The sequence below is a fragment of the Myiozetetes cayanensis genome, unplaced genomic scaffold (genome assembly GCF_022539395.1).
Source record: "Myiozetetes cayanensis isolate MyiCay16 unplaced genomic scaffold, myiCay2020 scf3, whole genome shotgun sequence".
Taxonomy (NCBI): domain Eukaryota; kingdom Metazoa; phylum Chordata; class Aves; order Passeriformes; family Tyrannidae; genus Myiozetetes; species Myiozetetes cayanensis.
In genome coordinates, this window is record NW_026087521.1 from 10,376,818 (window position 1) to 10,388,985 (window position 12,168).

At 36.7% G+C, this 12,168-nt stretch overlaps 1 protein-coding gene across 3 annotated transcripts in view; it reads left to right on the top strand.

Annotated features, from left to right (window-relative positions):
- The window catches only part of SEMA3C (semaphorin 3C), a 114,775-nt gene that overhangs the window by 53,456 nt on the left and 49,151 nt on the right, over positions 1-12,168 (top strand). The gene's annotated exons all lie outside the window — the stretch shown is intronic.

The window sequence follows — 12,168 nt, forward strand, 5'->3', positions numbered from 1 at the left end:
CACACAGCAAGAGTAGATTTGATAATTTCCGTAGCACAAATGAGAAAGATAGGTATCACTAGATTGTAATGTCTTCAGTGGATAATGTTTAGGCTTTAAATTAGATTGCCATCAAAATACATAAAATTAAGTTGAAGTTATTTATTCTACACTAAATATGTATCTGATGCAAGAGACTCCTTCTTGTAGGAACTTGCAGTGCCAATAAACTACTCAGTAACCCAGAATGGAATAGCAAAAAGAGTCAAGCAAAAGGAGCAGCTAGTTTAAAGTTATTGCAATAACTATTAGTTTTTATAACTGATAAAAACTTTGTAAACATATAAAGATAAAAGAATACTGTGAAATGATGTGATGGTGAAGCTATTTAAGGGAACTAGTCAAAATATGTCATGTAATAGTGAAAGTCCTGCCTAATAAACACCAGCTAAAAGACTTAAACCTGTTGAAAATATTTTTCATTCAAGTTGAGTTCAAAAGGTCACTGTTTGGCATTCTTCCTCATGGGTAAATCTGCTGAAGTTAACTTGCCTTTAGTAAACAAATTCTGATTAAAAGCTATTCAGAACTGTCTCTATTTGCTTTGTGATGATCACATGGTAGATATTTCCTTTGTACTACAATAGAATTCATGACATTGTCTATTTAATGGAGCTGAAATGGATTGTGCATTAAGCAGCATTACTTTATATGACACAGAAACATTAAAGCATGTGTACCTGTAAAATGGAATGATTTAAATGTATTATACAGTAAGCCTAAATGGTTAGCAAGGACATGAATTAGAATACTACCTTGAACATAAAAATACCTTTAATTTGTTTTTTTTTCTGACAAACATACATCAACTAAACCCGATAGTAATTCTGAAAGACAGGTAAGTGTTGCTGTAAACATATAGCAGACGGTTAAATTGACATAAATGGAGGGTGAGAGATTTGTTCAAGGTCAGAGAGCAAGTGCCCAGGAGTTCTGATGTATAGTTCCCTGTTCTGATCATGAAACAAATCTCCTTTGTTCTATGTATTAGTACATTGCACTTTAAATGAATAGCTGTATTATTTTGCTTGTACAGGGCATGCACAAAGGACACACTCTATGATTTTTGCCTTTAAATTAGTTCAATTTTTGTTTAAGGATCGAGGACCCAGAGTTATACACTGAGAGTGCTTGCATCATCCTGTGCTACAATTAGTAGTTTGCTACAGAGATAAGTGGTTGACTGTGGTTGATTTCTATCCTATTGCCACTTCCTATGCTGTACCTTCAGTGTGCCAATTTTAATCTGTCAGGAATCTAAATACCCTTCAGGTTTGGTTTGCTGATTGAGTTCTTCCTTCCTTGAAGCTTCTATTTCTATACTGAACCTGTAGGAGGTCCACATAGTAGTAGTTACTCATCTTGACTCTTCTGCCTTTTTCCTGGAAGCAATGATTTGTCTTCTTTTTTTTCTTTGCTGATTTTCAATATCCAAATAAACTAATAGCTCACTCCTGTTAGAGCTACCATTATCAGAAAGAGATAGTGTTGTAATCATGAGATGTTTCATAACTGAAAGTTGGATATAAACAAGTAGGTTTTATCTATTTTTTTTTCTATCTGCCTAAACACAAAAGAGGGAATTCTTATACTTTTTTTTACCTTCTTTTGGCCAAATACTAAGTGGTCATCCTGCTGAATAAATATGGCAAGTCTAGTTTAAACATACAGTGAGTGACTGCAGAAGGTTTATTTATTTTAATGGCTTCCCATTCAAATGAAATCTAAACAGAAAAGCATAAAAGTTATCTCTTAAATCCAAACCAGAGTTTTGGCTGAGCTTATTAAGTCTGAAGCGTCTGGACTTAAAACAAACAAACAAACAAAAAATACCTCTTTTTGCATGTGAAATACATTTGAAATAACTTCCTCCAGCTATTTCATTTTCATTTCAACTGCTTTTCTGTACATTACCAAGTACATTCTGTACATTACATAACCCAAAAAACAACCCGGTCAAATAAATACCAAACTGTTACCTTCACTTCACATATGTAAGTCAGTGAGTTTATGTGACGTTTAAAGTCAAAAAGCAAAATACCAGCAGAGTAGGATTTAGAGTTGAGTGGACTCTAATCCACCAGGCTAAGCTCAGCCCACTGAACATGACTTTTATTGTGCACCCAAATACCAGCTGGTGATCACTTGAAGATTGATGGTAGCATGCAGCTCTGGAATGTGCTCCTAAATTCACTCTTTGTGTCAGTCTTCATGGTGCAAAAAAGAGTGAAATACGGGTGTGTTCTGTGTGTTTAAACAGCAAGCCTGCTGCCCCCTGAGCACATCTGCCCGCGGGGCTGGAGCACTCCTGCTCCTATTGAGCCAGCAGCAGGGACAGCCACATCTCATAAATGACACCTAACAGTGCAAACCCAATTCCAGCTTCCAAATCTGCAGATAAATAAGTCTAAATAAAATATTTTTCACTGCATACATGCTTGGAAATATTTTATTTTTGAAGTTGACATCAAAAAAACACTGAGACAATTAATTTAATATTGAAAGTACTCGTAACAGTCCTCATTGTTCAGCAACACAAACAGAGAACACTGATGAGGAAATTAATAATTTCCAGTTGTGTCCAACTGCTGAAGTCCTCTGGGGGACATGACCAAAGCCATATCCAATGAAGCAGGTTGTGTTGTAACAGTAATTTGAAAAAAAATAAATAAAATTTAATTTGCAATCTGATGAAACACATGACTGTTCCTCTGATGGGAATGAATGTATTTAATATACCGGAAAAATATATTTCAAGGAAAAAAAGAACCAAGAGGAAAACATTTAAGGATAGGCTTGACCTTTGCTTTTCTCCCAAACCAAACTTTCCTTGGGTTCAGAAAACATCCCAAACACCCACGTCCAGAAAGCAGCTTGCTTCCTGTCGATGCAAAAGTCTGGGTGGCCTCTGGAATGCAAAATAAAATTTAATATAAGAGCTCAAATTAGGCTACAAGGGGTAATTTAACCATACAGAGCAACAAAGAAATACAGGAAAAGGAATGAAGAATATTGTGGAGAAGTATTCTATTATTCTAATATTTCTACAAATAGAATTAACAATAGAAGGTTTGGATAAATCCAGTTGTGAAGCTTCTGTGGAATCAAGCATGGCTGTCGCTTTTGGTAAAGTTTGTTATCTCCAATAGAATGACCTTCTGGCATCATGTTGGACTAGGGGTTCATTGAAGGTTCACTGAGGGGGGATGCCATTTGTTGACCTCCAGCTGCTTTGTTTTCTCATGTAGTGGAGTGAGAATAGCTGTTTCTTTTATCCTTCCCAGATGTAAAGCAGAGCTTACTAACTGTGTAGACTTGGTATACAGAGATGCTTATCTGGTATACCTGGATATGTATATCTGGTATACATGAGTATATAGACACCAGGTATATGCGTGCCATCAACATACTGAGGAAACAGGAAAACACACTAAAAAAGGAAGTAGTGGTTTACCAATTTGTATGTGGTACCCACCATCCCATATATTGTTTCCTTGGTTTTGCTACAGACAACATGGCTGTTTTTATGAGCATCCCTCTTTATTCAAAATTTTCAGTGCAAAAAAATACCACCCTTTAATTCAGCAGTCCACTGAAATTAATTTATTACTGAAACTCTTTTGAATGTGAAATACTGCCCTCCAAGCATTCTTCTGCTCATAACTGGGTAAATTTTACATTATTTTAATGAAGAATGAATGAAAGCTAAGCACTGGGATTTAGCTTGATCTCTGTATGCTTGATGTTTACCTGATAGCTAATCCTAATTTGATTAAATTGATAATGATAATAATAACAATGAAACTGTAACCAAGCCTGCATATACTAAGTTACCTTTTTTTATACAGAGTAGGGGTGCCTTGACTAGAAGAGATAGGAACAATATGTTTTAAGGAGATCTGTGGATAAAGTGACATGGCTAAAGTTGCAGTGCAGTTGGTAACATCAATAAAGGCAAGGATTACTGCAGCAAGGGCAATAATGCCAATTGTAGATATACAGAGATTATCTGTATCTCTGGGGAGATTGCTCTTTGAAGGAGAAAAAGGAATATAATGAAAAGGGTTCCACTGCCTCACCACAGTGAAATGGGTTCTTACTTTATTAAAGAAATCATAATGAAATATTTCAGTGGTTGAGCTGTGTTTTCTCAATGGGTTTTTATTAGCTCTAGTAACGAGTAATTTGGCAGCTTAGTGACAATATGCTCAGAGAGAAAAAGACTGCGTGTGAGTTGATGTAAAGAGTTTTTCCAGTCTGAAAAGAAGTTAAGAGACTACTATCATACTTTCATTTTCTAAGGTGTTGATCATTCCACAGCATTTGATAGTTCACTACAATTCAGAGGCACAGTTGCCGGTACATCAATGAACTGCACACTTAGGGAGTAGCTGCCTCTTGTCAGTTTTACAAAAGGCAAATTATGTCTTCACTGTCTACAGGCTCCCTCAGTAACTCTGCAGAGTAAGTGCTTACACTGAAACAGAAAGGTAAACTTGCAAAGACAGACAATTCTAGCAGTAAAACAACCTACCTTTCACTCAGCCTTACTTACATTCTCCCTGCACCTCTCTCTGCCTCCCCAGTATTCAAAGATGTCTCAGCTGTCCCATCCATTTGTGGGGAGTAAATAGTCAGGTACTTAAATCTAAGCCTTAAAAGGTTTGCTTTTATCACAAAAACAATAGCCTGAATGAGATGCAAAACTAAGAAGTCCCCTCAGACCTTGTTCTCCTCCCAATGGCCAAGCCACTAGTGGCAAATGGGATAAAGATGAATGATTTGGGGGAACAGCTCCCAAGTCACATGTTGCTGCCCAGTGCTGACTTGGAAAATAGCACAAGCTTCAGTCTTAATTCATTTTTCAGGCTGACAGTTACAATAATTCACTTTCTTCCATTTCTCATATCTCTGTGTAAATTTGGATCAAAGAGTTTTGGTGTCTGCATACAGTCAGGGCTTCAGCTGCCAGTTGGTCTGATAGCTACTTGGAACATTTCTCGGTGTGCCTGAGCATCGCAGGAGGAATCACAGCCGTTCCTCCAGTGATGTGATTGGTGGTCCACTGGAAAAAAAGAGGAGGGAGAAAGCATAAGAGATTACTATGAAAAGATATACTTCTCCCAGAAGAAGTAAAACTATGTGGAATTTATCTGACCTCTCCATAGGTGTGGCTTATTTTTTTCTTCCTCTGTCTCAAAAATAATGTCATACTTGGCAACTGAAACCTCAGTCCTGCACCTGGAAAACAAAAACATCCCTAGTGCCAATGGCAAAGCCACTGAGTGCACCCAAGCTGAGCTTCTGCAGCCTTTGACAGTGTGGCAAGGATCCTCTTTCCATAGCTTTCGGACAGAAACAAAAGGGTAAACTCTGTGTAACTGTGCAGAACTGGGAGTACGTAGCTTGCAGCTCTTGGAGAGCACTTTGTGTGCTGCAGAGCTGTTATACACAAGCTGTTTGTACACAAGGCTCGGAGGAGACTGGCTCCCATCTGAATGGCTAAATCAGCTGCCTGTTTTTAAACCTTTAAACCCAGTTGGCCTGTCTCTATGCTTGCCAAAGTTGTCCCTTTCATTTTGGGACCAAAAATGAGAACAAAGCCTGGACAAGACGATAATGGGCAGAAAAGAACAAGGTAATATTTGAAGAATCAGATACCTTCTGGAAAGTTCTGTAGAATGGCAGTGTTTGTAACATCTTCTGATATAAAACATACAAATTGCATTTTCATAAAATTATAACTGCACAGTATTTATTGAAAAATAAAAAGCCCACTTTTCAATTTTTTTTTTTTTTTATAAATATGTCTACATACTTCAGAGGATTTATTCCAGGTTTACAGTAAGGTAAATGAAGGAATAATCTGAAAATTATGCCTAGATGAGTCTACAGCCTATTGAGACTGCATGGCTGCAGGGTGTGGGTGGTCTTGCATAATGCTCAATGAAGGAATCTCAACGCTGGAATATTTGGCAAGACTTAGGATAGCTGTACAACTGCAGTTTGAAAAACGTTGACATACTTTTCCTCTTTGTTTCGGAGTGGGTCTTCTATTGTGGAATGTGTCATCACGACAATATCTGCATAAGAAAAAAAATTATATCTCTTCTTCATAATGTAAAGCTCCAGTAAAAATGCGTGTAACTTTGTGGGGTGTGTTGGGTTCATAAGTGTGCCACAGAGCCATGTTAATACATTTTGTCACACACAAGTAAGTGACTTTCTCTCCTCGTGTGTTTGCCTTTGCTTAGAAAGCACATTCCTTCTGCACAAAACTGGCAGCTGCCCACACCTCAGAGGATCTGCTCCTCCTTCATTCTTCGAAGTACTAAATCAAAGATGAAAAAATCCCTCGTAGTTTTTGGTAAATTTTAATAAAACAGCACTCTCTTATGAGTGAGTCTCCTTTCAGTACAACTTTTTAGAAGGCCCAACGTTAAAAGCAGTTAATACTCTGTTGTGATCTTTTTTAAGTCTGTGAATTACCAGGATTTTGGGACTTCTATGTGTCTTGCAAATTGTAAAAAAATAAAGACTCATCTACTGACATATGTGAATGCTCTGCTTAAGGTCAACTGTTAGCTGGGATGTCTTTTCCTATCAACACATGGTCCCCTTCACAAAGAGCCATTGAGTGTTTTACTGCTCCTAACGTTTATGTTGAACCGCTCAAGGTGACAGATTGTTCTTCAGACATAGTAAAGCTACCTCTGGGCCTGACTCTCCAAGGACTTCACCTTGGTGCTCTGATTTCTCTTTATAACAGACTGCACTATCTCAGTCCAGTAAGCTTTAAATTCCCCTTTCAACTCACTAAGCAAATACACCCACAAGTATTCAAGGTGTATATTTAAAACAGATCATATTTAGATATCATTGACATTTCCTTGTTATTTACTCTTATTCCAAATACAGCAATTAAGTTTCCTTCCAGCAGATTATACATTTTAGCTATGGGCATAAAACGTTCCTGTTTCAGCCTGTACTATCTGAACTACCTTCCTTTCTATCCTCCAAAAGATCTTGTTAATTAGTTAGCTTGTGATTTTATGAGCACTTGTAAATCTATTTTCTCCCCTCTCACTTGCCTTTTTTTTTTTTAATAAAAATGCAATTAAACCCCTCTCAGAAGAATTCAGAAGCAAGCAAGTGTGCACATCTGTGATTTCCACTGCTTATAAACCTATTACCTCCTATACAAAAAGCCAGATTTCATTGTAACAGCACTGAAGAAAAAGCAAAGACCCTCATGCATGAAGAAGAGATAAAGAGATAAAGAAAAGGTCAGAGGTCCACCTGAACTTTTTTTGAGCCCTGTGTGGTTAAGGCACACAAGGGACTGACAAGCAGCACATCTGGCTGCTTGTGGCTCTTTGGCCAAATGACTGTGTACCCATTTGTAATCGGCTTCACTTGAGAGTGGCTGAGGGATGGGTTTTAGTTTGAACACTGCATGAGCAGTGGCAAAATGCTCTAGCAGCTCTCTTGTCTCACCCCCTTAAGTAGAAGGAATCAATATGTATTTCTTCCAAGAAAAGGAATACTAACAGTGCAAAGGTGACTCATTCTGAAGTTTTGAAAAGAAATATTCAGACCACTTGTTCTCTTTACATACATAAAATTAAAAAAAAAAATTACAATTGTATCCTCTGACTTAGAAAGCAACATTATACACAGCATACTGTTTCCACAAGCACTTCTTAACCTAAAAAAAAATCCAATGCATTTATTTCTTCCTTGTCTTTACACTGAAAAAATAGAAATAAGAGCAGAAAAACAATAATTAAAATCAGTTTCTTATGAAATCTGATGCCTTTTAAAGTTAGTCAATACAAAGAAGAAAGGAAAATATTTAAAAAAAAAAACCCAGACCTTTTCTTCTGGCTGAAGTATTTTTTTTTTTTTAATTATTTTTGGTAGCTTTGCAGATACCTCAGATTCCACTCACATTTTTCATTCAACACTAGCAATGTTATGTACAGTGTCTAAATTTATATGACCAGATTAGTTTTTTGCCGGTTTAAACGTGACCTCTGAGTAAAAGGGGACCATTTCCATCTGACGCTATAAGCAAAAATGCTGTTCTACTCAAGTATTTATTTCTAGGAGAGGGGGGGGAAAAATAAAAAAATAAAATTGGTTTCATTCCAGTTCCTAGAAGGTGAGATTTTACATTGCAGTTTCATATTTGGCTTGGGCTGGCATATTTGCTGGCACAAACTCAAGGCTTAATGAGGCTTGAGAGAGTCTTACAGTCTCTATAACTAGATGCTAATGTTGAACCTACTGCTGGGTGTACACAAGGTGTGTCATTTGTGGACCCCAGGCCCCATGAGAACCTAAAATTTATAAAATGGCATTAGTTGTATTGCTGACTTCCAAATCACTAAGGCTCCATAAAATCCATTCCAGTGTGCGCAGCAGAGGTTCCTTGGGGGAAAATAGCCCATCTTCCTAGAAAGCTGTGTTAATGCCCTTCACTGTGAAGGGATTGCTGTGCTTTACTCCCTGCTTGGTTTTGAGGCACATGCACTGCTGCTTCTCTGAACTTCCCCATAAACAACCTTCTGAGACTGAATCCTCATGCCAGCAGGAAAGAGAAAAAAAGCATATTGTTTCTCGTACTTTACCACAGAGGATCCTAGATTTTCTCAAAGTAGCCCTGCTAGGCTGGAAATCCAGGGATGGCATAGTGCAGGAATGACTGCATGCACTCTCTCACGTGCCACAGTTTATCCACAGTTTATCAGTGGATAAACTCATTGCTTTGAACTTGGGCTGGGGATGTTTGCATACCAAGGCTGTAGCTTACAAAACCCTGCAAGGTAAAGATAATTCTTGGTTGTGTTGAACCTTTCAGTAATAATCAGTTATGTGAGTCTGCAAATAGGAAATAATCATATTTTGGGAAGGTCCTGCTGAAAAATGCATAAATTTCAGTAATGTGTGCATCAAACATCCATATTAGTATAAGATGTCCACCAGGGAAGCTGCTTATATTAGGGTTTTATCTTACATCTTAGGGATTATTATATTACTTAGGCTAGGAGAATCACACTGTTTTCATCGCTGTGATACCAGTGAATTTGAATTAAGGAGTGATGAAAGATTGATGTTGAGTGATTAAATAAGACATTTGGAGGACTACCTGATGAGTGGATCTAGCTCAAATATCCTTATGCAGGTTGGACAATTTTGGTATAACAGGCTGTGTGATATAACTACACCTTCCTGGATTCCCAGTCTCTAATAAGTGTAATTTGTTTTGTTCTGGTCAACATATTGAGTCAGGATAATTAAAGAGTAGGTGTTAAACTGTCTAATTTTCAGTAAGCTGTGCACTGTGTGCAGAGAAAACTCCTGGTCAATGGGATCTCCAAAATGTGCAGTTCAATAATGCATATAGTTCTGTAAAGAGAATTCACTGAGGCTTTTGTCTTTTCATTAAAATAACCTGTCCTTTAAGATCAGATTTCTTACACTAGGGCTCAAGTTGTTATTGGTTTTATTCCCAAGGAAAGGCAAAAATAAGTTCACTGACTGATGAAAAAAATTATGAGCAAAGATTTTTCTTCTATCATTAAGGATGAAAGTTACTTGCCTATTGTTTTATTGTCAAGCAAAATTGTTAATATTCAGAGAGCTGTCTGCTGCATCATTCTTGATGTAGGGTTTACTGCTTTCAGTGTTTGGTCTTATTCACAAAATATGGAACAGAATTTGCTCTGAATGTCAGTAAATGTTTTCTTGATTTTTTAACAAAAACTTGGATATGAAAATGAGTTTAGAAGTCCATACAGCATCTTTCCACCAACCGCTTTTTCCAAGTAATAACACACAGACAGTAAATCTTTAAAAAATCAAATTTTCTTGAGTGATTGTGTGGCAAATTTTGTTAAATGAAAAGAAAATTTGATTAGTTATAAATTCCCTCACTACTTGCTTGAGTAGCCCAAAGAGTCTAATAAACTGTAAGGTTCAGCACTAAAAGAAATAAAACTAATAAATCTGTATGAAAGTATTTGTTTCATGGCTTTCCTTCCTCTTATGAATGGCATTGATGTCTAATAATGTGTAATAAGGTGTTCTGCTCATCAGCAGCTTGATGGGGACAAATTACCCTTCAGGAGCCTTAGAAAGAATAATACTATTTCAAAGAGGTTACCAATCCAAGAAAATAATGGATTTTAATAAGTGAAAGTCATGGAAATCAAGTAGCTGTCACTGTTTTTGTCTCTTGCTTAAAAACAGTTGTCATGATTATGATTAACTTTTACTTCAGTCACATTGTTTTCACTGTCAACCACCGTCAGTCACTGAAGCGATAAGGAAGGACGTTATTTTGTGCAGTCATTGTGCTCACATCTACCCTATGCTGGGCAGGAAACTCTCCCAGTTTATCTGTGCTTTCCTAGAGTATCAAATGTGCAGTTATAAGAAACTTCAGTTTCACCTTACAGCTACCAAATAGTGTGGTAAAGTTAATAATGCCACCAGGAAAAGGGATGAACACTGACTACTCAGGCTGGTTGTAAAAGGTCAGTCTGAGAATTTCAGAGCGGGCAAAGGTACTGTGTGTTAATGGCACTATGCTGGTGAGTCTCCCAAGTGCCTTTGAAAATCCTACCTAAAAGCTTACAAGGAGGGTTTTTTTAAATGAAGTAAAACAACGGATTTTTCAAGCAGTGAAGAAAGACTTCTGAGAGTACTGTGGACAGTTTTCATGTATATTTAACAAGTAGTGTTTCGGTTTAAGCTTTTAGGCACAGATTGTAAATCTTGATTGTATGTTTATCTTTTGTTGAGGGACACATGAAATAGAAATATTATTTGTGCTTTTTTTAATATTACCATAAATAAATGCATGTAGGCAATTTAGCTCCTGAAAGCTGTCGCACATCTGAGTCAATCAAAATACCAACATCTTTCAGTAACTGAGGAGATTTTTCATCTTCCCATGAAACTATTTAACAATCATGATAAAAATTAAATGGAGCCATGTATCATATTTATCAATGCAAATTATATTCTGATAAAAAGTCTTTCAATCTTTAGATATCTAATAGAATCCTAGGCCTTCAGGCTTTGCCTTTTAAAAATTGCTTTCCAAATAATTTTCAGAGAAAAAAATTATGCTTACAGCTAAATATGATTTTACAGAAGCTGCATACTTAGGAACACATTTTTTTAAAAAGTGCACATATCCAGAAGTATTTGTTTTGAGAGTTTTGTTTTCCAAAATAACAATAGATGACTAATTTTGTATAAGAGATTTTCTGTTTTCCATAGGTAATGAATGAGCAAAAACGGTGCTTTTAAAAGTCCTAAGCTTTAGGAACAGTGACAAGCCATGTTGTCCCAGACAAAGTTTGCAACTAAGAACTGTGGACTCAGTTCTTAGATTTATGGATAAACATTATAGCAGAGCTTCGTCTTCATATGTGCTGTGTATTTGCCACCCTTTTAGTGTCATGGGGAACACAGTTCAATGCTAATGTTCATGAAGTAAGAAGGCATAATTATATGTTAAATGTTTTAATAAAGTCAAATCGATTATTAAGGTTTTTTTCCCTTCTTAGCTCTTGAGAAATATCCCTTCTGTTATTACTGAAAAGTAACGCAATCTGAGTGGGGCCAAAATATGTTGGCCAAGCAAAGACAGGAAGGCTAAGCTTTCTCGAGGGCAGCAAGTAATACTTATATTGCAGATGCTTATGTTATTCCTGTTACAGGCCTGATCCTGCACTACTGAGATCAAAGGATGTTTTCACTTCACTTTACTGAAGAAAGTTTTATGTTGAAAAATAGAGCTAGTCCTGTAGTTCTGGTAGTTTGGTCCAAAGCCCATAAACAAACAACTGAATAAAGGGACACATTTAGGCTTGACTCAGTAGTTTTATTTTTAAGTAAGCTATGCATGATGATGAAGAACCCAATAAAATATGACCTTGAAAATTATAAAACCCTATTCTTAATGAAGCCCCTGGTTAGGAAACGAAAGTGAACTGTTCTTGTGTAGTTTTCATTGATCTTGTGTATTTTCTGCACTCATAAACTTCAAAATGTATTGAACACATTGACTAATTTAATAAGTTATCTTCCTTAAAAGCCAAAGCTGTAAATAAT